Raw genomic sequence first — 16345 nt, forward strand, 5'->3', positions numbered from 1 at the left:
CACGGCAGACGGGCAGGCAGGGCACAGTGCGGATCAGGCTGTGTTCACTAACCCACGGCAGATGGTCAGGCAGGGCGCAGTGCGGATCTGGCTATGTCCACTCACAACGGGAGAGGGGCAGGCAAGGTGCAGTGTGGATCTGGCTGTGTCTACTCACCCACGGGAGATGGGCAGAGAGGGTGCTGTGTGGATCTGGCTATGTTCACTGACCCACGGCAGATGGGCAGGCAGGGACCAGTGCAGATCTGGCTGTGTCCACTCACCCACGGCAGACGGGCCGGCAGGGCGCAGTGTGGATATTGCTGTGTCCAATCACCCACGGGAGATGGGCAGAGAGGGTGCTGTGTGGATCTGGCTATGTCCACTGACCCAAGGCAAACGGGCAGGCAGGGCGCAAAGCGGATCTGGCTATGTCCACTCACCCACGGCAAACGGGCAGTCAGGGTGCAGTTCGGATCTTGCTGTGTCCACTCACCCACGGGAGACGGGCAGGCAGGGCGCAGTGCGGATCTGGATGTGTCCACTCACCCACGGCAGACGTTCAGGAAGGGCGCAGTGCGGATCTGGCTGTGTCTACTCACCCACGAGAGACGGGCAGGCATTGCGCAGTGCGATCTGGCTGTGTCCACTCACCCACGGGAGACGGGCAGACAGGGCGCAGTGCGGATCTGGCTTTGTCCACTCACCCACGGGAGACGGGCAGGCAAGGCGCAGTGTGGATCCTGCTGTGTCCACTCACCCACGGAGACGGACAGAAAGGGCGCTGTGTGAATCTGGGTATGTCCACTGACCCACGGGAGACAGGCAGGCAGGGCGCAGTGCGGATCTGGCTGTGTCCCCTCACCCACGGCCGACGGTCAGACAGGGCGCAGTGCGGATCTGGCTGTGTCCACTCACCCTCGGGAGAAGGGCAGGCAAGGCGCAGTGTGGATCTGGCTGTGTCCACTCACTCACGGGAGACGGGCAGAGAGGGTGCTGTGTGGATCTGGCTATGTACACTGACCCACGGCAGACGGGCAGGCAGGGCGGTGTGCAGATCTGGCTGTGTCCACTCACCCACGGCAGACGGTAAGGCAGGGCGCAGTGCGGATCTGGCTGTGTCCACTCACCCACGGGAGACGGGCAGGCAAGGCGCAGTGCGGATCTGGCTGTGTCCACTCACCCACGGGAGACGGGCAGGAAGTGCGCAGTGCGGATCTGGTTGTGTCCACTCACCCACGGCAAACGGGCAGGCAGGGCGCAGTGCGGATCTGGCTGTGTCCACTCACCCACGACAGACGTTCAGGAAGGGCGCAGTGCGGATCTGGCTGTGTCCACTCACCCATGGGTGACGGGCAGGCAGGGCGCAGTGCGGATCTAGCTGTGTCGATTCACTCACGGGAGACGGTCAGACAGGGCGCAGTGCAGATCTGGCTGTGTCCACTCACTCACGGGAGACGGGCAGGCAAGGCGCAGTGCGGATCTGGCTGTGTCCACTCACCCACGGGAGACGGCCAGGCAGGGCGCAGTGCGGATCTGGCTGTGTCCACTCACCCACGGCAGACGGGCAGGCAGGGCGCAGTGCGGATCTGGCTGTGTCCACTCTCCCACGGGAGACGGGCAGGCAAGGCGCAGTGTGGATCTAGCTGTGTCCACTCACCCACGGGAGACTGGCAGAGAGGGTGCTGTGTGGATCTGGCTATGTCCACTTACCCACGGCAGATGGGCAGGCAGGGCGCAGTGCGGATTTGGCTGTGTCCAATCACCCACGGCAGACCGGCAGGCAGGGCGCAGTGTGGATCTGGCTGTGTCCACTCACCCACGGCAGACGGGAAGGCAAGGCGCAGTGTGGATCTGGCTGTGTCCACTCACCCACGGGAGACGGGCAGGCAGGGCGCAGTGCGGATCTGGCGGTGTCCACTCACCCACGGGAGACGGGTAGGGAAGGCGCAATGTGGATCTGGCTGTGTCCACTCACCCACGGGAGACGGGCAGAGAGTGTGCTGTGTGGATCTGGCTATGTCCACTGACCCACGGCAGACGGGCAGGCAGGGCGCAGGGCGAATCTGGCTGTGTCCACTCACCCACGGCAGACGGGCAGGCAGCGCGCAGTTCGGATATGACTGTGTCCACTCACCTACGGCAGACGGGCAGGCAAGGCGCAGTTTGGATCTGGCTGTGTCCACTGACCCATGGGAGACCGGCAGAGAGGGTGCTGTGTGGATCTGGCTATGTCCACTGACCCACGGCAGACGGGCAGGCAGGGCGCAGTGCGGATCTGGCTGTGGCCACTCACCCACGGCAGACGGGCAGGCAGGGCGCAGTGCGGATCTGGCTGTGTCCACTCACCCTCGGGAGACGGGCAGGCAGGGCGCAGTGCGGATCTGGATGTGTTCACTCACCGACGGGAGACGGGCAGGCAGGGAGCAGTGCGGATCTGGCTGTGTCCACTCACCCACGGGAGACGGGCAGGCAGGGTGCAGTGCAAATCTGGCTGTGTCCACTCACCCACGGAAGATGGGCAGGCAGGGCGCAGTGCGGATCTGGCTGTGTCGACTCACCCACGGGAGACGGGCAGGCAAGGCGCAGTGTGGATCTGGCAGTGTCCACTCACCCACGGAAGACGGGCAGAGAGGGTGCTGTGTGGATCTGGCTATGTCCACTGACCCACGGAAGACGGTCAGACAGGGCGCAGTGCGGATCTGGCTGTGTCCACTCACCCTCGGGAGAAGGGCAGGCAAGGCGCAGTGTGGATCTGGCTGTGTCCACTCACTCACGGGAGACGGGCAGAGAGGGTGCTGTGTGGATCTGGCTATGTACACTGACCCACGGCAGACGGGCAGGCAGGGCGGTGTGCAGATCTGGCTGTGTCCACTCACCCACGGCAGACGGTAAGGCAGGGCGCAGTGCGGATCTGGCTGTGTCCACTCACCCACGGGAGACGGGCAGGCAAGGCGCAGTGCGGATCTGGCTGTGTCCACTCACCCACGGGAGACGGGCAGGAAGTGCGCAGTGCGGATCTGGTTGTGTCCACTCACCCACGGCAAACGGGCAGGCAGGGCGCAGTGCGGATCTGGCTGTGTCCACTCACCCACAACAGACGTTCAGGAAGAGCGCAGTGCGGAACTGGCTGTGTCCACTCACCCATGGGTGACGGGCAGGCAGGGCGCAGTGCGGATCTAGCTGTGTCGATTCACTCACGGGAGACGGTCAGACAGGGCGCAGTGCAGATCTGGCTGTGTCCACTCACTCACGGGAGACGGGCAGGCAAGGCGCAGTGCGGATCTGGCTGTGTCCACTCACCCACGGGAGATGGCCAGGCAGGGCGCAGTGCGGATCTGGCTGTGTCCACTCACCCACGGCAGACGGGCAGGCAGGGCGCAGTGCGGATCTGGCTTTGTCCACTCTCCCACGGGAGACGGGCAGGCAAGGCGCAGTGTGGATCTAGCTGTGTCCACTCACCCACGGGAGACTGGCAGAGAGGGTGCTGTGTGGATCTGGCTATGTCCACTTACCCACGGCAGATGGGCAGGCAGGGCGCAGTGCGGATCTGGCTGTGTCCAATCACCCACGGCAGACCGGCAGGCAGGGCGCAGTGTGGATCTGGCTGTGTCCACTCACCCACGGCAGACGGGAAGGCAAGGCGCAGTGTGGATCTGGCTGTGTCCACTCACCCACGGGAGACGGGCAGGCAGGGCGCAGTGCGGATCTGGCTGTGTCCACTCACCCACGGGAGACGGGTAGGGAAGACGCAGTGTGGATCTGGCTGTGTCCACTCACCCACGGGAGACGGGCAGAGAGTGTGCTGTGTGGATCTGGCTATGTCCACTGACCCACGGCAGACGGGCAGGCAGGGCGCAGGGCGAATCTGGCTGTGTCCACTCACCCACGGCAGACGGGCAGGCAGCGCGCAGTTCGGATATGACTGTGTCCACTCACCTACGGGAGACGGGCAGGCAAGGCGCAGTTTGGATCTGGCTGTGTCCACTGACCCACGGGAGACCGGCAGAGAGGGTGCTGTGTGCATCTGGCTATGTCCACTGACCCACGGCAGACGGGCAGGCAGGGCGCAGTGCGGATCTGGCTGTGGCCACTGACCCACGGCAGACGGGCAGGCAGGGCGCAGTGCGGATCTGGCTGTGTCCACTCACCCTCGGGAGACGGGCAGGCAGGGCGCAGTGCGGATCTGGATGTGTTCACTCACCCACGGGAGACGGGCAGGCAGGGAGCAGTGCGGATCTGGCTGTGTCCACTCACCCACGGGAGACGGGCAGGCAGGGTGCAGTGCAAATCTGGCTGTGTCCACTCACCCACGGAAGATGGGCAGGCAGGGCGCAGTGCGGATCTGGCTGTGTCGACTCACCCACGGGAGACGGGCAGGCAAGGCGCAGTGTGGATCTGGCAGTGTCCACTCACCCACGGAAGACGGGCAGAGAGGGTGCTGTGTGGATCTGGCTATGTCCACTGACCCACGGAAGACGGGCAGACAGGGCGCAGTGCGGATCTGGCTGTGTCCACTCACCCACGGGATACGGGTAGGCAAAGCGCAGTGTGGATCTGGCTGTGTTCACTAACCCACGGGAGACGGGCATAGAGGGTGCCGTGTGGATCTGGCTATGTCCACTGACCCACCGCAGACGGGCAGGATGGGCCCAGTACGGATCAGGCTGTGTCCCCTCACCCAACGCAGATGGGCAGGCAGGGCGCAGTGCGGATCTGGCTGTGTCCACTCACCCACGGGAGACCAGAAGGCAAGGCGCACTGTGGATCTGGCTGTGTCCACTCTCCCACGGGAGACGGGAAGAGAGGGTGCTGTGTGGATCTGGCTATGTCCACTGACCCACGGCAGACGGGTATGCAGGGCGGTGTGCGGATCTGGCTGTGTCCCCTCAGCCACGGCATACGGTCAGGCAGGGCGCAGTGCGGAATTGGCTGTGTCCACTCACCCACAGGAGACGGGTAGGCAAGGCGCAGTGTTGATCTGGCTGTGTCCACTCACCCACGGGAGAAGGGCAGAGAGGGTGCTGTGTGGATTGGGTTATGTCCACTGATCCACGGCAGACGGGCAGGCAGGGCGCAGTGCGGATCTGGCTGTGTCCACTCACCCACGGGTGACAGGCAGGCAAGGCGCAGTGCGGATCTGGCTGTGTCCACTCACCCACGGGAGACGGGCAGGCAAGGCGCAGTGTGGATCTGGCTGTGTCCACTCACCCACGGGAGACGGGTAGGGAAGGCGCAGTGTGGATCTGGCTGTGTCCACTCACCCAAGGGAGACGGGCAGTGAGTGTGCTGTGTGGATCTGGCTATGTCCACTGACCCACGGCAGACGGGCAGGCAGGGCAGAGTGCGAATCTGGCTGTGTCCACTCACCCACGGCAGACGGGCAGGCAGCGCGCAGTGCGGATCTGGCTGTGTCCACTCACCCACGGGAGACGGGCATGCAAGGCGCAGTGCGGATCCTGCTGTGTCCACTCACCCACGGGAGACGGGTAGGGAAGGCGCAGTGTGGATCTGGCTGTTTCCACTCACCCACGGGATACGGGCAGAGAGTGTGCTGTGTGGATCTTGCTATGTCCACTGACCCACGGCAGACGGGCAGGCAGGGCGCAGGGCGAATCTGGCTGTGTCCACTTCCCACGTCAGACGGGCAGGCAGCTCGCAGTTCGGATCTGGCTGTGTCCACTCACCCAAGGGAGACGGGCAGGCAAGGCGCAGTGTGGATCTGACTATGTCCACTCACCCACGGGAGACCGGCAGAGAGGGTGCTGTGTGGATCTGGCTATGTCCACTGACCCACGGCAGACGGGCAGGCAGGGCGCAGTGCGGATCTGGCTGTGGCCACTCACCCACGGCAGACGGGCAGGCAGGGCGCAGTGCGGATCTGACTGTGTCCACTCACCCACGGGAGACGGGCAGGCAGGGCGCAGTGCGGATCTGGCTGTGTTCACTCACCCACGGGAGACGGGCAGGCAGGGAGCAGTGCGGATCTGGCTGTGTCCACTCACCCACGGGAGACGGGCAGGCAGGGTGCAGTGCAAATCTGGCTGTGTCTACTCACTCACCGCAGACGGGCAGACAGCGCGCAGTGCGGATCTGGCTGTGTCCACTCACCCACGGCAGACGGGCAGGCAGGGTGCAGTGCGGATCTTGCTGTGTCCACTCACCCACGGAAGACGGGCGGCAGGGCGCAGTGCGGATCTGGCTGTGTCCACTCACCCACGGGAGACGGGCAGGAAAGGCGCAGTGTGGATCTGGCTGTGTCCAATCACCCACGGGAGACGGGCAGAGAGGGTGCTGTGTGGATCTGGCTATGTCCACTGACCCACGGAAGACGGGCAGACAGGGCGCAGTGCGGATCTGGCGGTGTCCAATCACCCACGCCAGACGGGCAGGCAGGGCGCAGTGCGGATCTAGCTGTGTCGATTCACCCACGGGAGACGGGCATGCAAGGCGCAGTGCGGATCTGGCTGTGTCCACTCACCCACGGGAGACGGGCAGGCAAGGCGCAGTGCGGATCTGGCTATGTCCACTCACCCACGGGAGACGGCCAGGCAGGGCGCAGTGCGGATCTGGATGTGTCCACTCACCCACGGCAGACGGGCAGGCAGGGTGCAGTGCGGATCTGGCTGTGTCCACTCTCCCACGGGAGACGGGCAGGCAAGGCGCAGTGTGGATCTAGCTGTGTCCACTCACCCACGGGAGACTGGCAGAGAGGGTGCTGTGTGGATCTGGCTATGTCCTTTGACCCACCGCAGACGGGCAGGCAGGGCGCAGTGCGGATCTGGCTGTGTCCACTCACCCACGGCAGACGGTCAGGCAGGGCGCAGTGGGGATCTGGCTGTGTCCACTCACCCACGGGAGACGGGCAGTCAGGGCGCAGTGCGGATCTGGCTGTGTCCACTCACCCACGGGAGACGGGCTGGCCGGAAGTAGTGTGGATTTGGCTGTGTCCACTCACCCACGGGAGACGGGCAGAGAGCGTGCTGTGTGGATCTGGCTATGTCCAATGACCCACGGCAGACGGGCAGGCAGGACGCAGTGCGGATCTGGCTGTGTCCACTCACACACGGCGGACGGTAAGGCAGGGCGCAGTGCGGATCTCGCTGTGTCCACTCACCCATGGGAGACGGGCAGGCAGGACACAGTGCGGATCTGGCTGTGTCCACTCACCCACGGGAGACGGGTAGGCAAGGCGCAGTTTGGATCTGGCTGTGTCCACTCACACACGGAGACGGGCAGAGAGGGTGCTGATGGATCTGGCTATATGCACTGACCCACGGCAGACGGGCAGGCAGGGCGAATTGCGGATCTGGCTGTGTCCAATCACCCAGGGAAGACGGGCAGACAGGGCGCTGTGCGGATCTGGCTGTGTCCACTCACCCACGGCAGATGGTGAGGCAGGGCGCAGTGTGGATCTGGCTGTGTCCACTCACCCACGGGAGACGAGTGGGCAAGGCGCAGTGTGGATCTGGCTTGTCCACTCACCCACGGGACAAGGGCAGAGAGGGTGCTGTGTGGATCTGGCTATGTCCACTGACCCAAGGCAGACGGTTAGGCAGGGCGCAGTGCGGATCTGGCTGTGTCCCCTCACCCATGGCAGACGGTCAGGAAGGGCGCAGTACGGATCTGGCTGTGTCCAATCACCCACGGCAGACGGTCAGCCAGTGCGCAGTGCGGATCTCGCTGTGTCCACTCACCCACGGGAGACGGGCATAGAGGGTGCTGTGTGGATCTGGCTATGTCCAATGACCCACGGTAGACAGCTAGGCAAGGCGCAGTGTGGATCTGGCTGTGTCCACTCACCCACGGGAGACGGGCAGAGAGGGTGATGTGTGGATCTGGCTATGTCCTCTCACCCACGGGAGACGGGCAGGCAAGGCACAGTGCGGACCTGGCTGTGTCCACTCACCCACGGGAGAAGGTCAGGCAGGGCACAGTGCAGTTCTGGCTGTGTCAACTCACCCACGGGAGACGGGCAGGAAAGGCGCAGTGTGGATCTGGCTGTGTCCACTCACCCACGGGAGACGGGCAGAGAGGGTGCTGTGTGGATCTGGCTATGTCCACTGACAGACGGCAGACGGGCAGGCAGGGCGCAGTGCGGATCTGGCTTTGTCCACTCACACACGGCAGACGGTCAGGCAGGGCGCAGTGCTGATCAGGCTGTGTCCACTCACGCACGGGAGACGGGCAGACAGGGCTCAGTGCGGATCTGGCTGTGTCCACTCACCCACGGGAGATGGGCAGAGAGGGTGCTGTGTGGATCTGGCTATGTCCAGTGACACACGGCAGACGGGCAGGCAGGGCGCAGTGCGGATCTGGCTGTGTCCACTAACCCACGGCAGATGGTCAGGCAGGGCGCAGTGCGGATCTGGCTATGTCCACTCACCCACGGGAGAGGGGCAGGCAAGGCGCAGTGTGGATCTGGCTGTGTCCACTCACCCACGGGAGACGGGCAGAGAGGGTGCTGTGTGGATCTGGCTATGTCCACTGACAGACGGCAGACGGGCAGGCAGGGCGCAGTGCGGATCTGGCTTTGTCCACTCACACACGGCAGACGGTCAGGCAGGGCGCAGTGCTGATCAGGCTGTGTCCACTCACGCACGGGAGACGGGCAGACAGGGCTCAGTGCGGATCTGGCTGTGTCCACTCACCCACGGGAGACGGGCAGAGAGGGTGCTGTGTGGATCTGGCTATGTCCACTGACACACGGCAGACGGGCAGGCAGGGCGCAGTGCGGATCTGGCTGTGTCCACTAACCCACGGCAGATGGTCAGGCAGGGCGCAGTGCGGATCTGGCTATGTCCACTCACCCACGGGAGAGGGGCAGGCAAGGCGCAGTGTGGATCTGGCTGTGTCTACTCACCCACGGGAGATGGGCAGAGAGGGTGCTGTGTGGATCTGGCTATGTTCACTGACCCACGGCAGATGGGCAGGCAGGGACCAGTGCAGATCTGGCTGTGTCCACTCACCCACGGCAGACGGGAAGGCAGGGCGCAGTGTGGATCTGGCTGTGTCCACTCACCCACGGGAGACGGGCAGAGAGGGTGCTGTGTGGATATGGCTATGTCCACTGACCCACAGCAAACGGGCAGGCAGGGCGCAAATCGGATCTGGCTATGTCCACTCACCCACGGCAAACGGGCAGGCAGGGTGCAGTGCGGATCTTGCTGTGTCCACTCACCCACGGAGGACGGGCAGGCAGGGCGCAGTGCGGATCTGGCTGTGTCCCCTCACCCTGGGGAGACGGGTAGGCAAGGCGCAGTGTGGATCTGTCTGTGTCCACTGAACCACGGCAGATGGGCAGGCAGGGCGCAGTGCAGATCTGGCTGTGTCCACTGAACCACGGCAGACGGGCAGGCAGGATGCAGTGCGGATCTGGCTGTGTCCACTTACCCACGGGAGACTGGCAGGCAGGGCGCAGTGTGGATCTGGCTGTGTCCACTCACCCATGCGAGACGGGCAGGCAGGGCGCAGTGCGGATCTGGCTGTGTCCATTCACCCTCGGGAGACGGACATAGAGGGTGCTGTGTGGATCTGGCTATGTCCACTGACCCACGGCAGACTGGCAGGCAGGGCGCAGTGTGGATCTGGCTGTGTCCACTCACCCATGCGAGACAGGCAGAGAGGGTGCTGTGTGGATCTGGCTGTGTCCAATCACCCACGGCACACGGGCAGGCAGGGCGCAGTGCGGATCTGGCTGTGTCCACTCACCCACGGGAGACGGGTAGAGAGGGTGCTGTGTGTATCTGGCTATGTCTACTGACCCACGGCAGACGGGCAGGCAGGACACAGTGCGGATCTGGCTGTGTCCACTCACCCACGGCAGACGGGCAGGCAGGGCGCAGTGCGGATCTGGCTGTGTCCACTCACTCAGGGGAGACGGGCAGGCAAGGCGCAGTGTGGATCTGGCTGTGTCCACTCACCCACGGGAGATGGGCAGAGAGTGCTGTGTGGATCTGGCTATGTCCACTGACCCACGGCAGACGGGCAGGAAGGGCGCAGTGCGGATCTGTCTGTGTCCACTCACCCAGGGCAGACGGTCAGGCTGGGCGCAGTGCAGATCTGGCTGTGTCCACTCACCGAATGGAGACGGGCAGGCAAAGCGCAGTGTGGATCTGGCTGTGTCCACTCACCCATGGGAGACGGGCATTGAGGGTGCTGTGTGGATCTGGCTATGTCCACTGACCCACGGCAGACGGGCAGGCAGGGCGCAGTGCGGATCTGGCTGTGTCCACTCACCCACGAAAGACGATCAGGCAGGGCGCAGTGCGGATCTGGATGTGTCCACTCACCCACGGGAGACGGGCAGGCAGGGCGCAGTGAGTATCTGGCTGTGTCCACTCTCTCACAGGAGACGGGCAGGCAGGGCGCAATGCGGATCTGGCTGTGTCCACTCACACACGGCAGACAGGCAGGCAGGGCGCAGTGCGGATCTGGCTGTGTCCACTCACCCACGGAAGACGGGCAAGGGGATGCTGTGTGGATCTGGCTATGTACACTGACCCACGGCAGACGGGCAGGCAGGGCGGTGTGCAAATCTGGCTGTATCCAATCACCCACGGCAGACGGTCAGGAAGGGCGCAGTGCGGATCTGGCTGTGTCCCCTCACCCACGGCAGACGGTCAGGCAGGGCGCAGTGTGGAATAGGCTGTGTCCACTCCCGACGGGAGACGGGCAGGCAGGGCGCAGTGCATATCTGGCTGTGTCCACTCACCCACGGGAAACGGGTAGGCAAGGCGCAGTGAGGATCTGGCTGTGTCCACTCACCCACGGCAGACGGGCAGAGAGTGTGGTGTGTGCATCTGGCTATGTCCACTGACCCACGGCACACGGGCAGGCAGGGCGCAGTGCGGATCTGGCTGTGTCCACTCACCCACGGCAGACGGTCAGGCAGTGCGCAGTGCGTATCTGGCTGTGTCCAGTCAGCCACGGGAGACGGGCAGAGAGGGTGCTGTGTGAATCTGGCTATGTACACTGACCCATGGCAGACAGGCAGGCAGGGCGCAGTGCGGATCTGGCTGTGTCCACTCACCCACGGGAGACGGGCAGGCAAGGCGAAGTGTGGATCTGGCTGTGTCCACTCACCCACGGGAGTCGGGCAGGGAGGGTGCTGTGTGAATCTGGCTATGTCCACTGACCCACTGCGGACGGGCAGGCAGGGCGCAGTGTGGACCTGGCTGTGTCCACTCACCCACGGCACACGATCAGGCAGGGCGCAGTGCGGATCTGGATATGTCCATTCACCCAAGGGAGACGGGCAGGCAGGGCGCAGTGCGGATCTGGCTGTGTCCAATCACCCACGGCAGACGGGATGGCAGGGCGCACTGCGGATCTGGCTGTGTCCACTCACCAACCGGAGAGGGGCAGTCAAGGTGCAGTGTGGATCTGGCTGTGTCTACTCACTCACGGGAGACGGGCAGAGAGGGTGCTGTGTGGATCTGTTTATGTCCATTGACCCACGGCAGACGGGCAGGCAGGGCGCAGTGCGGATCTGGCTGTGTCCACTCACCTTCGGCAGACGGTCAGGCAGGGCGCAGTGAGGATCTGGCTGTGTCCACTCACCAAAGGGAGACGGGTAGAGAGGGTGCTGTGTGGATCTGGCTATGTCCACTGACCCACGGAAGACGGGCAGGCAGGGCGCAGTGCGGATCTGGCTTTGTCTACTCACACACGGCAGACGGGCAGGCAGGGCGCAGTGCGGATGTGGCTTTGTCTACTCACACACGGCAGACGGGCAGGCAGGGCGCAGTGCGGATGTGGCTGTATCCACTCACCCACGGCAGACGGGCAGGCAGGACGCAGTGCGGATCTGGCTGTGTCCACTCACCCACGGCAGACGGGCAGGCAGGGAGCAGTGCGGATCTGGCTGTGTCCACTTACCCGCGGGAGACGGGCAGGCAGGGCGCAGTGCGGATCTGGCTGTGTCCACTCACCCAAGGGAGACGGGCAGGTAAGGCGCACTGTGGATCTGGCTGTGTCCACTCACCCATGGGAGACGGGCAGAGAGGGTGCTGTGTGTATCTGGCTATGTCCACTGACCCACGGCAGACTGGCAGAGAGGGTGCTGTGTGGATCTGGCTATGTCCACTGACTCACGGCAGACGGGCAGGCAGGGTGTAGTGCGGATCTGGCTGCGTCCACACACCCACAGCAGACGGGCAGTCAGGGCGCAGTGAGGATCTGGCTGTGTCCACTCACCCACGGGAGACGGGCAGGCAGGGGGCAGTGCGGATCTGGCTGTGTCCACTCACCCACGGGAGACGGGCCGGCAGGGCGCAGTGCGGATCTGGCTGTGTCCACTCACCCACGGCACTCGGGCAGGCAGGGCGCAGTGCGGATCTGGCTGTGTCAACTCACCCACGGGAGACGGGTAGACAAGGCGCAGTGTGGATCTGGCTGTGTCCACTCACCCACGGCAGAGGGGCAGGCAGGGCGCATTGCGGATCTGGCTGTGTCCACTCACCTACGGCAGACGGGCAGGCAAGGCGCAGTGCGGATCTGGCTGTGTCCACTCAACCACGGGAGACGGTCAGGCAGGGCACAGTGCGGATCTGGCTGTGTCCACTCACCCACGGGAGACGAGTGGGCAGGGCGCAGTGCGGATATGGCTGTGTCCACTCACCCACGGGAGACGGGCAGTGAGGGTGCTGTGTGTATCTGGCTATGTCCACTGACCCACAGCAGACGGGCAGGCAGGGTGCAGTGCGGATCTGGCTGTGTCCACTCACCCACGGCAGACGGTAAGGCAGGGCGCAGTGTGGATCTGGCTATGTCCACTCACCCACGGGAGACGGGCAGAGAGGTTCCGTGTGGATCTGGCTATGTCCACTGACCCACGGCAGACGGGCAGGCAGAACGCAGTGCGGATCTGGCTATGTCCCCTCACCCACAGCAGACGGTCAGGCAGGGCGCAGTGCGGAATTGGCTGTGTCCATTCACCCACGGGAGACGGGTAGGCAAGGCGCAGTGTTGATCTGGCTGTGTACACTCACCCACGGAGGACGGGCAGAGAGGGTGCTGTGTGGATACTGCTATGTCCACTGACCCACGGCAGACGGGCAGGCAGGGCGCAGTGCGGATCTGGCTGTGTCCACTCAACCACGGAAGACGGGCAGGCAGGGCGCAGTGAGGATCTGGCTGTGTCCACTCACCCACGGGAGACGGGCAGGCAGGGCGCAGTGCGGATCTGCCTGTGTCCACACACCCACGAGAGATGGGCAAGCAAGGCGCAGTGAGGATCTGGCTATGTAAACTCACCCACGGGAGACGGGCAGAGAGGTTGCTGTGTGGATATGGCTATGTCCACTGACCCACGGCAGACGGGCAGGCAGGGCGCAGTGCGTATCTGGCTGTGTCCAATCACGCACGGCAGACGGGCAGGCAGGGAGCAGTGCGTTTCAGGCTGTGTCCACTCACACACGGCAGACGGGCAGGCAGGGCGCAGTGCGGATCTGGCTGTGTCCACTCACCCACCCGAGATGGGCAAGCAAGGCGCAGTGCGGATCTGGCTGTGTCCACTCACCCACGGCATACGGTCAGGCAGGGCGCAGTGCGGATCTGGCTGTGTCCATTCACCCACGGGAGACGGGCAGGCAGGGCGCAGTGCGGTTCTGGCTGTGTCCAATCACCCACGGCAGACGGGCTGGCAGGGCGCAGTGCGGATCTGGCTGTGTCCACTCACCCACGGGAGATATGCAGGCAAGGCGCAGTGTGGATCTAGCTGTGTCCACTCACCCACGGGAGACGGGCAGAGAGGGTGCTGTGTGGATATGGCTATGTCCACTGACCCACGACAGATGGGCAGGCAGGGCGCAGTGCGGATCTGGCTGTGTCCACTGACCCACGGGAGACGCTAGGGAAGGCGCAATGTGGATCTGGCGCTGTCCACCCACACACGGGAGACGGGCAGAGATGGTGCTGTGTGGATCTGGCTATGTCCACTGACCCACGGCAGACGAGCAGGCAGGGCGCAGTGCGGATCTGGCTGTGTCCCCTCACCCACGGCAGACGGTCAGGCAGGGCGCAGTGCGGATCTGGCTGTGTCCACTCACCCACGGGAGACGGGTAGGCAAGGCGCACTGTGAATCTGGCTGTGTCCACTCACCCACTGGAGACGGGCAGAGAGGGTGCTGTGTGGATCTGGCTATGTCCACTGACCCACGGCAGACGGGCAGGCAGGGCGCAGTGCGGATCTGTCTTTGGCTACTCACCCACGGCAGACGTCAGGCAGGGCGCAGTGCGGATCTGGCTGTATCCACTCACCCACGGCAGACGGGCAGGCAGGGCGCAGTGCGGATCTGGCTGTGTCCACTCACCCACAGCAGGGGGCAGGCAGGGCGCAGTGCGGATCTGGCTGTGTCCACTTACCCACGGGAGACGGGCAGGCAGGGCGCAGTGCGGATCTGGCTGTGTCCACTCACCCAAGGGAGACAGGCAGGTAAGGCGCACTGTGGATCTGGCTGTGTCCACTCACCCACGGGAGACGGGCAGAGAGGGTGCTGTGTGGATCTGGCTATGTCCACTGACCCATGGCAGACTGGCAGAGAGGGTGCTGTGTGGATCTGGCTATGTCCACTGACTCACGGGAGAAGGGCAGGCAGGGTGTAGTGCGGATCTGGCTGCGTCCACACACCCACGGCAGACGGGCAGTCAGGGCGCAGTGAGGATATGGCTGTGTCCACTCACCCACGGGAGACCGGCAGGCAGGGGGCAGTGCGGATCTGGCTGTGTCCACTCACCCACGGGAGACGGGCCGGCAGGGCGCAGTGCGGATCTGGCTGTGTCCACTCACCCACGGGAGATGGGCAGGCAAGGCGCAGTGTGGATCTAGCTGTGTCCACTCACCCACGGGAGACGGGCAGAGAGGGTGCTGTGTGGATCTGGATATGTCCACTAACTAACTGCAGACGGGCAGGCAGGGCGCAGTGCGGACCAGGCTTTGTACACTCACCCACGGCATACGGTCATGCAGGGCGCAGTGCGGATCTGGCTGTGTCCAATCACCCACGGAAGACGGGCTGGCAGGGCGCAGTGCGGATCCTGCTGTGTCCACTCACCCACCGGAGACGGGCAGGCAAGGCGCAGTGTGGATCTGGCTGTGTCTACTCACTCACGGGAGACGGGCATAGAGGGTGCTGTGTGGATCTGGCTATATCCACTGACCCACGGCAGACGGGCAGGCAGGGCGCAGTGCGGATCTGGCTGTGTCCACTCACCCATGGGAGACGGGCAGGCAGGGGGCAGTGCGGATCTGGCTGTGTCCACTCACCCACGGGAGACGGGCAGGCAGGGCGCAGTGCGGATCTGGCTGTGTCCACTCACCCACGGGAGACGGGCAGGCAGGGGGCAGTGCGGATCTGGCTGTGTCCACTCACCCACGGGAGACGGGCAGGCAGGGCGCAGTGCGGATCTGGCTGTGTCCACTCACCCACGGGAGATGGGCAGGCAGGGAGCAGTGCGGATCTGGCTGTGTCCAATCACCCACGGCAGACGGGCAGGCAGGGCGCAGTGCGGATCTGGCTGTGTCCATTCACCCACGGCAGACGGGTAGGCAGGGCGCAGTGCGGATCTGGCTGTGTCCACTCACCCATAGCAGACGGGCTGGCAGGGCGCAGTGCGGATCTGGCTGTGTCCACTCACCCACGGGAGACGGGCAGGCAAGGCGCAGTGTGGATCTGGCTGTGTCCACTCACCCACGGGAAATGGGCAGACAGGGTGCTGTGTGGATCTGGCTATGTCCACTGACCCACGGCAGACGGGCAGGCAGGTCGCAGTGCGGATGTGGCTGTGTCCCCTCACTCACGGCAGACGGTAAGGCAGGGCGCAGTGCGGATCTGGCTGTGTCCACTCACCCACGGGAGACGGGTAGGCAAGGCGCACTGTGGATCTGGCTGTATCCACTCACCCATGGGATACGGGGAGAGAGGGTGCTGTGTGGATCTGGCTATGTCCACTGACCGACGGCAGACGGGCAGGCAGGGCGCAGTGCGGATCTGGCTGTGTCCAATCACCCACAGCAGACGGGCAGGCAGGGCGCAATGAGGATCTAGCTGTGTCCACTCACCCACAGCAGACGGTCAGGCAGGGCGCAGTGCAGATCTGGCTGTGTCCACTCACCCACGGGAGACGGGTAGGGAAGGCGCAGTGTGGATCTGGCTGTGTCAACTCACCCACGGGAGACGTGCAGAGAGGGTGCTGTGTGGATCTGGCTATGTTCACTGACCCACGGCAGATGGGCAGGCAGGGACCAGTGCGGATCTGCCTGTGTCCACTCACCCACGGCAGACGGGAAGGCAGGGCGCAGTGTGGATCTGGCTGTGTCCACTCACCCACGGGAGACGGGCAGAGAGGGTGCTGTGTGGATATG

The sequence above is a fragment of the Microcebus murinus genome, chromosome 20 (genome assembly GCF_040939455.1).
Source record: "Microcebus murinus isolate Inina chromosome 20, M.murinus_Inina_mat1.0, whole genome shotgun sequence".
NCBI classification, from domain to species: domain Eukaryota; kingdom Metazoa; phylum Chordata; class Mammalia; order Primates; family Cheirogaleidae; genus Microcebus; species Microcebus murinus.